This window comes from Myotis yumanensis, unplaced genomic scaffold, assembly GCF_028538775.1.
Source record: "Myotis yumanensis isolate MYYU_CA2020_CCGP unplaced genomic scaffold, mMyoYum1.0.hap1 SCAF_7, whole genome shotgun sequence".
NCBI classification, from domain to species: Eukaryota; Metazoa; Chordata; class Mammalia; order Chiroptera; family Vespertilionidae; genus Myotis; species Myotis yumanensis.
In genome coordinates this window covers 58,167,982-58,176,761 of record NW_027223758.1, presented here as the reverse complement: position 1 = coordinate 58,176,761, position 8,780 = coordinate 58,167,982, and the positions used below count along the sequence as shown (strand labels likewise).

The 8,780-nt window shown below is 41.2% G+C and overlaps 1 pseudogene; it reads right to left on the bottom strand.

The window, feature by feature from the left end:
* Positions 1–972: 972 nt before the first annotated feature.
* LOC139014610 (peptidyl-prolyl cis-trans isomerase A pseudogene) lies at positions 973–1,518 on the bottom strand (annotated as a pseudogene).
* Positions 1,519–8,780: the final 7,262 nt, after the last annotated feature.

Here is an 8,780-nt window from a genome sequence, read left to right as displayed (position 1 = left end):
CCTAGGGTCCTAGCAGAGAGAGGAGAGGAGCCTGCGGTAAGGGCGTGGATGGTTGGACGTGTTCGGGTTTTCTCGTTTTGGGCTGAGACAGGTCACACACTGGGTTGGGACAGAGGAGAATGGAGTACAGTTTCCCAAACTGCTCTTGATTCCAGGAAGTTTCATGGAACCCAGAATATTCTGAAAGCAAGTTTCATGATTGGGGAAGACACAAAGGTGGTTGACTTGAGAACCAGGGAACTTGTGGTGTCCCCAGAGGGCAAGGATAAGCGGACCTGACAGCAGAGGTTTGGATAGACCCACTGTCAGGGGCCTGGTGGGAGGTGGGGCATAGCTCAGAGAGAGCGAGCCCACTAGGCACCGATCAAGCCATAAATTACTCCAGCAGCAAACTTCACCAAGCAGACAGAGGACCTTGCCTCTGGGGCCAGAGGAGGCTTGGATACTGCGCCATCCAAGCCCCTTTTATCTCAAAGGCATCAAGAGGATGTATAAGTCCTGCCCGTCTCCCAGATCAAGGAAGAGAAGGAGGAGGAGACTAAATTTAAGAGATAGTTTATCTAAAAACATTCACTCCACTTGATAAAGATTTCAATCAGCCCTAATGGGAAGTTGAACTTTGGACCCAATGCTTACACTGGAACAAACCTGTGTAAGCGGGAAGAGATGGGAATACTGTGAAGGAAATAAATGAAGCTTTCCCCCTGATACCTGAGAAGTGAAGAAGGGCATGGCAGAGGGACATATGTTTGGAAATGAGCAATCATAGGAAAAACAAACTCGAAATTCTTTTTCACATCTGATTTGTGTAATTTTACAATCTTGCTGCATCTGATTTCCTCTGTATCATAGGAATTGAAAGGTTGGATTTAAAATTAAGTGGGCCTTTGGGAGCTGGGGGCACATACACAGCCCTTGGGTTTCAGGATGCTTGTCACTTGTCTTTTATTTATTTATTTATTTATTTTAAGATAAAACACAAGTCAAATTTATTAGAGTTGCCCACAGTCAGCAATGGTGATCTTCTTGCTGGTCTTGCCATTCCTGGACCCAAAGCGCTCCATGGCTGTCACAATATCCATGCCTTCCTTCACCTGGCCGAAGACCACATGCTTGCCATCCAACCACTCAGTCTTGGCCGTGCAGATGAAAAACTGGGAGCCGTTTGTGTTCGGTCCAGCATTTGCCATGGACAAGATGCCAGGACCTGTATGTTTCAGGACAAAGTTCTCATCCTCAAATTTCTCCCCATAGATGGACTTGCCGCCTGTGCCATTGTGGTGTGTGAAGTCACCACCCTGGCACATAAATCCCGGAATAATTCTGTGAAAGCAGGAACCTTTATAACCAAATCCCTTCTCCCCGGTGGTCAGAGCACGGAAGTTTTCTGCCGTCTTCGGAACCTTGTCCACAAACAGCTCGAAGGAGATGCGGCCCAGGGGCTCGCCGTCGTCGGCGGCGATGTCGAAGTACACGGTGGGGTTCACCATGGCTGATCACGGGCGACTTCGGGGCGGCGGCGTCTGCAAAGCCACTTGTCTTTTATATATATGTGTAACTTAATACAAATTGAGGGAAAAGAGTGTTCAAAGAGAAGGGGTGGGAGCTATTCCCACATGATACTATTCCATTGCTTTACTGAACAAAATTTTTTAAATGTGTGTTGTCCTCCATTAATATTTAGCCAAATTAAATGAACTCTTCAGAGATTGCTTCTTCTCTATTCTAGGTAATAATACTTTTGGATTTTTATAATAACCTAGGATTTTTTTTAAAAAATCTAATTCGAAGAGTCAATCTCGTGAAATAGGGGAATAGGATACCATTTTCTCCATTTTACAAGTGAGGAAGCAGAAGCAAAGAGGTAATATGATTGTTCATGGTTGTTGCACTACCAAGTAGATGAGAAAAATAATGAGCCAAACCAGGTCTTCTGAGTCCTAGCGCAGTGTTTACTTCACAGCACCAGTGGTTTTCAAGGAGTTATTTCTGGAGCCTTCTATTCTGATTAACTGGGAGTGAGGTGGGGCCCAGAGTGCTGGCCACTCCCCCCCACTCCCTGGAACACTCCCATGAAGGTGTCTCTGCAGCACCCCAGGCTCCACTGAAAACAATCTGAAAACCACTGCCCTACACACACTGCTCCCAAACCACTTTAACCTCCCCCATTTCCAGCCATAATTACCTGGTGTTGAAAACAAAGAGCCTGACATCAACTTGTGGGACAAGTAATTTCGGGCACAAAATAAATCACAAAAATGACAGTATGGTAGGAGGAAACATGCCAGCTAAATTTAAAGGCACAGTTGTGGTTTAATTTATCCTTTTACAATAAATATACTACCATTACTGTCTGGACAAGTGCTTTTGGGCCAATTGATTGTTGAAATGTTATGACTTCTTGTGATGCAAACAGACAGCTGTCTTATTAGAACTAAGAGGCTAGTGAGGATGATTCTCCTGGTGAAAGCATCCCTTACCATTACGGCTCTATGCTCCACATCTGAATGAGAAGGCAGGGGTGGTCAAGACAGGGAATCCTCCAAAAGCAGCAAGACTGTCAACCCACCATGCAGAGCTGGTCCTCATCACCTCCGGCCACACATGCATCCATACAGCTGTCCAGAGGATTATGCTAATGAGGAGAGGGCCTTTTGTCAGAAACCCTGGCCCAATCCAACCATTTTTAAAGCTCATGAGACAGGTCCGTCTGGGGCTCTGTTTACTTTCTGGTGATGCCATTCCTGGACAAAGCAGTTTTACAAAGAATCTCTTTGTAGGAGGACTCTGTCCCACTTTGTGTATCCTCCTTCTGAAAACGTGATTATAAAATATTTCATCATAGGAATGCATTCTGTAAACTAAACAAACAAATAAAAAAAAAGAATTGTAGAGAAGGGCTAATAAAAAAAAGCAGTCCCTACTCCAAGATGAAAATATTTTTAAACTATTTTAGTCATTTCTGTTTTTATTCTTATGGTGATAGCCCCATGTCCTTAAATAATATGCTAACATTGCTATTTCTTGATGTAGTATTTTCTGAAATTGCCTGTGACTTCCTACCATGAAAGGTGAAGATTGCACTCACCTCTACTTCTCCCCTGTCACTTTTCTCAATAGAGTTAGGTTCTCATTTTAAGTTCCTCTCTTGGTTACATTTATCATTTTAAATTAGCACCTTCATTTCTTGTTATGTCATTGACATGATCTGTTTCCTCTCATCTCTGCTTGTGTGTTGTTGAGCTTCGTTTTATTGTGCTTTACAGATCCCGACTTTTTTATAAGACCCTCCACCAGCAAAAAGATTATGACTCGCTGAAGGCTCAGATAATAGCATGTTTTAGCAATAAAGTGTTTTGAAGTTAAAATGTGAACATTGTTTTTTTAGACATAATGCTATGGCACACTTAATAGACTACAGTATAGTGTAAACTTTACTTTTTGTTGTTATTGTTAATCCTCAACGGAGGATATTTTCCCCTATTGATTTTCAGAGTGGAGGGAGGGAAGGAGAAGGAGAGAAAGAGAGAGAGAGAGAGAGAGAGAGAGAGAGAGAGAGAGAGAAACATTGATGTGAGAGACACACATTTGATTGCCTCTTGCAGGAGTTCCCACCAGGCCGGGGATCAAACCTACAACCCAGATATGTGCCCTTGACCACGAATCAAACTCTCAATCCTTTGGTACGCAAGCCGACACTCTAACTACTGAGCACACTGGCCAGGGTGTAAACTTAACTTTTATATGCATTGGGAAATCTAGAAATTTGTGTGACTCGCTGTATTGCAATACTGGCTTTATTGCTATGGTCTGTAACTGAACTCACAATATCTCCACAGTATGCCTGTCATCTGTGCTTTCATATTGTCAATAGCCATAACCTTGCTATTTCCTTCACTATAAACACTCATACATTTATTGATTACTTATGGCACTTCTATAAACATCATTGTTTTTATTCACTATTTCCTTGACATTTCTTCCTGCTACCAAAGTCTTTCAACACTCTATTGAAGATCTATTATGGGTTATGTATTACCATATTAGTGATGTGAGAGATTCCAAAGAAATTCCCCAACGACTGTCCCTGGTCTCCACAGCTTCCATCACACAGGGGACCACTCATAGAATATGATTCTAGTTCTGATTCTGTCACATGTTAGTTATATGTCCTTGGACAAGCCACCTGAACTCTCAGGATTTCAGTTATTTCACCTTAGAATGGGAAGAAGAATAATAGCCTTGACATGCTTTCAGGATTTTGCAAGAAGTGAGAACATTTGTAAGAAGGTAAGTGCTTATAAAATTGTATACAAATGCATCCTATATAACAAAAGGCCAGCAATCATAAGCGTAATGACTGGAACGACCGCTCGACCAGTCGCTATGAGGTGGCTGGGAACCAGGTGAAGGGAACCAGGTGGCTGGCAGAGGCAGCAGGGCGGGACCGGGGACTGGCGAGCAGGCGGAAGATGGGCCTGATCGCAGGCTAGGCCTAGGGACCCTACCCACTCATGATTTCATGCGCTGGCCCTCTAGTATTATTATAAATACTAAATCTTAGTCCACTCTAAGAGATTCTTGTAACAAGCAGCAGACATATTGTGGAAAGTATTTTTTATGGATTCCAGGATCTTTCCAGAAGCTAGTTGGAAGCTGGAAGGAAGAAAGGGACACTTTTGAATGCAAAGTCATTGATAACATCCAAAATTATTATGCCTGGCTGCTGGGCAGATCGAGGCATTATAATAAACTCCAAAAGGAAAGCCAAGGAATGAGCTCCACAGAGGAGTCCACTGTATGAAAATTGGAGCTCCAGGCTTTTGGATAACAGTCAGGTTTGCTGGGTTCAAAAACTTCCATTGGCATTAAGACCATGATGGAGATATTTAACCTTTCTGTGCCTCAAGTCTCTCATTTGTAAAATGAAGGTATAACAGCTCCCACTTCATAGTGTGTCTGTGAGGATTAAGTAAGCTAATGCATTAAGGTCCTTAAAAGGTTGCCTGTAAAACGGCATCATACAAAAAATATTAACCACTATTATATCTAGATAGCCTAATGATAGTTTATCCCGATTTGAGGAGACTTTTCTATGTAAGTTCAAAATACTTAACTGAAACCTTTGAGTTCGATTGTACTTTATGCTTCTGCTAGCAAATGGTGTGAACTAACCCCTATAATCATTCCCTTCTCATCTACGGTGCTGTTTCCTTCATTATAAACACTCATACATTTATTGATTACTATTGCATTTCTGTAAACACCTTTGTTTTTATTCACTCCTTCCTCAAAATTTGTTTTCCAGATTACATGCATGCTGTCATTGTGGTTCTATTTGCAACGGTATTCCACTTGTGTTTTCAGTGGAGGTAGACAGAGAAAAGGGTAGAATTGCCTGACAAACAATACTTTCATTGAACATCCTAAAATGCTGTGTGTGTGTGTGTGTGTGCATGTCCATGTTTATGTGTATTTTCTATCACTCTGTTGACTCACATTCAGTTTGTGGTCTGCTTTCTTTCCCAGGCGTTTTTCCCTGGTTCCATCTAACCAATGGTTGTCCAGTTTGTGTTTATGGAATTTATTCCTTCCTTATCCACAAAAATCTACCTCTGTAACCTCAAAATGTATGTGGGTGTGCCCATCAAGGGCAAACAGTAGAGACGCTGTGTTTTGGAGCCAACCTATGCACAAGATCCCAGGACATGAGCATTTACTTTGGGCCAAATGTCATTTACAAACACAAAAAGCTGTCCCCTCAGTTGAATGATCTCAGAATTCTCTGGGGTGAGGAACTGGGAAAGGTTGGTAGGCAGTTTCAGGTTGAACCTGTTTGGTTTCTTTTTGCTGGGGCAGGTTGACCACAGTTTAGGGTTTGCTTTCTCTGCCCTGAAGTTTCAGAGCTTCCCTGGTGAACTTTGAAGTGAATGAAGTAACTGTCTTACTTTATACAAACAGGGGCTGCTTTGTCACCCAGACAGCGAGCCTAGTATTCTAGCACAACAGTGGCATGTGCTCAAAGAGACAGACATACTTGCGAGAGCATTACCTTCCCTATGCCAAAGTACTTGGTAAGCTTTGAATCATAAATTGGCTATGCAGAATGCCAACAAAGGGGGCTAACTCTATAACACAGTATTTTTACCAGATGCAGGAACCAATGATGTTTTGTCTGCTTTGGAATGTCTGTCTCCTGGTCCAGAACCCCCTTCCCCAACATTGATGCAGAAGAGCATATATTTTCTTGCCTTTCTTTCCTGTTTCTAGAACTTCTTGGTTGACACTTTCCAGGAAAATATCTTCTTTCTTTTCTTTCTCTCTTTATTTTTGGACTTCATAGTGCCTCCTAATAAGTTATAAATGCACATTATGTTCATTTAATATGGGATGTGTTTATAAATTTTATTCTGCTTTTTTTACTTAGTATATTTTGGGCATTTCCAATGTCATTAAATTTTTTTGAAAACATGACTTTTGAGGCTTTCATAGTGTGACTACTTATGTACCATGATTGCTTAACCATCCCATTTTTTGACATTGGATTGTCACTTTTCAATATTGCATCTGCTTCACATGTTGGTTAGCCATTTCATCTGTAGAGGATGACTCTGGCAAGTCCCCTGCTAACTAGGACACAAAATTTAATAAAATTATATTAATTAATAAATTAATAAAAGTGTGTGTCTGCTGTAGGGAAGGAAAATAATCTGTTTCTTCTATTCATCTTAGGTTCATTGGCTGGGACCCTGCAAGTCAGACTGTCAAGACAGATCAGAGAAAAACAGACATGTGCATTGAACATACCTGGGAGTACTCTGATGAATAATAACTCAAAGAGGGTGGTTAGAACTTAGGCTTATATAGCATCTTAAGAAAAAAGTAATAATTTTGTAGAAAAGTGACAAGACAAAGGAAAATGACTTTGAGCTTCTAAGGGTAGAAAATTATAGAAAGACAAATGTTCGGGGCAAACTAGGAAGGAAGATAAAGTCTAATTAGTAAAGTTTGTTGTGTAGATTTCTTTGGTGCCATCTCCAGGCTGATAAGAGTCTAGAAGTTGTCTCTGGTGATTAGCTTCTGTCCTTTCTAGTGAAGAGGGCTTCAGAGGGGGTACATTTTTATAAATTTATGCTGCAACTTTTGGCAAATAAGGGGAGAACAGAGCTTTTCTTGTATTTGCTATTTCTCCATTGTCAAAGTGACACATTTTATTTATTTATTTATTTATTTAATTTATTTTTTAATTGATTTCAGAGAGGGAGACGGAGAGATAGAAACATCAACGATGAGAGAGAATCATTGATCGGCTGCCTCCTGCACGCACACCCCCTAACTAGGGATTGAGCCTGCAACCCAGGCATGTGTCCTTGATGGGAATCGAACCTGGGACCCTTCAGTCTGCAGGCTGATACTCTATGCACTGAGCCAAACCAGCTAGGGCAGTGGTTGGCAAACTGTGGCCCTTTGAGTGTGGCTCTTCCACAAAATACCACGTTCGGGCGTGCACGTACAATGCGATTGAAACTTCGTGGCCACACTCAAGGGGCCAAAAAGCCGCATGTGGCTTGCGAGCCGCAGTTTGCCGACCACTGAGCTAGGGCAAAGCAACACATTTTAGGAGGCATGTTCTACTACTCTGCACTGCATTGAAGGCCAATCATCTTCACTAAGGCTGACATCCTCTTCTAAGTGGACTTCTGCCTCAGATATCCCTGCTGCACAGACCAATCAGTTGTCGCATTTGAACCCACAACTGATTGAGCCAGAGGTGGACACCAACCCAAGGGTAGGCCCGAGTCAGTGGGAAAGGATGAACTGGGTCAGATTGAGAAACTGTGAGAGCAGGAGGCAGTTACACTAGGGAGGCAAAGATGAGAAGATGCAGATAGAAGCCTTGAGGCAAAAAACACAATAGGAGAAAGAGACCTGAGATTTGAGTTCCAATCCTGGCTATGCCACTTGATCTTGAGGAATTGACTTAGCCCCTTTAAATTTCATTGTTCTCATTGTAATTTGAAGATAATCACACTTACCTCATAGGGTTTTGGGGAGGATTAGAGATAGTGTATATAAAGTGTATACTGTATAACATAATAGGACTTCACCAAATGGTAGCTATTATTATACATAAAAGTACTTTTGAAGAAGGAAATACAGTAGAATCTTTTAAAATCATCACTTATAATAAAGAATAAAATATATAGAGGAAGTAAATGATTTATACAACACAATAGCTAGATTTTAAGCTCTTAAGACATAGTCTCTTTTAATCACCTATGTTTATACTCAGAACTTAGCACAGTGCTTGACAAATTTTAAGTGCTCAATAAATGTATATTGCTTTCAGTAAACAGCTTCAAAGCAAGGTTTTTCTTTGACTGTAGTACCACTCAGATACCTATGTGACTTAGCATTTTTTGCTTTGTCATGACTTGCCTCAGTGCATTTCACTGAGCCCCCTGTATGTGGAACCATTGCAGCAACTATAATTTTACTTTGAAAGGTTGAGGTTTATGAGGCCATTTTTCCTTCCATCTTTTTTTTTTTTATTCTTTTAATCCTCATTTGCTTTTCAGTTTCCACCATATTTCACACACAAGCAAAACAAAAACAAAAGACCTTTCATAAAAGTAACTTTCCCCTGTTAACTCCTCCCCCTGAAATTTACTGGGAGAAAAAAACAATCACAAAAGAGACAAAAACACAAGCTGATGCTAGTTCCCCAACTCTTTAATAGGATGCAAATATTGATATTGTTAAAGAGAACACCACAGGTC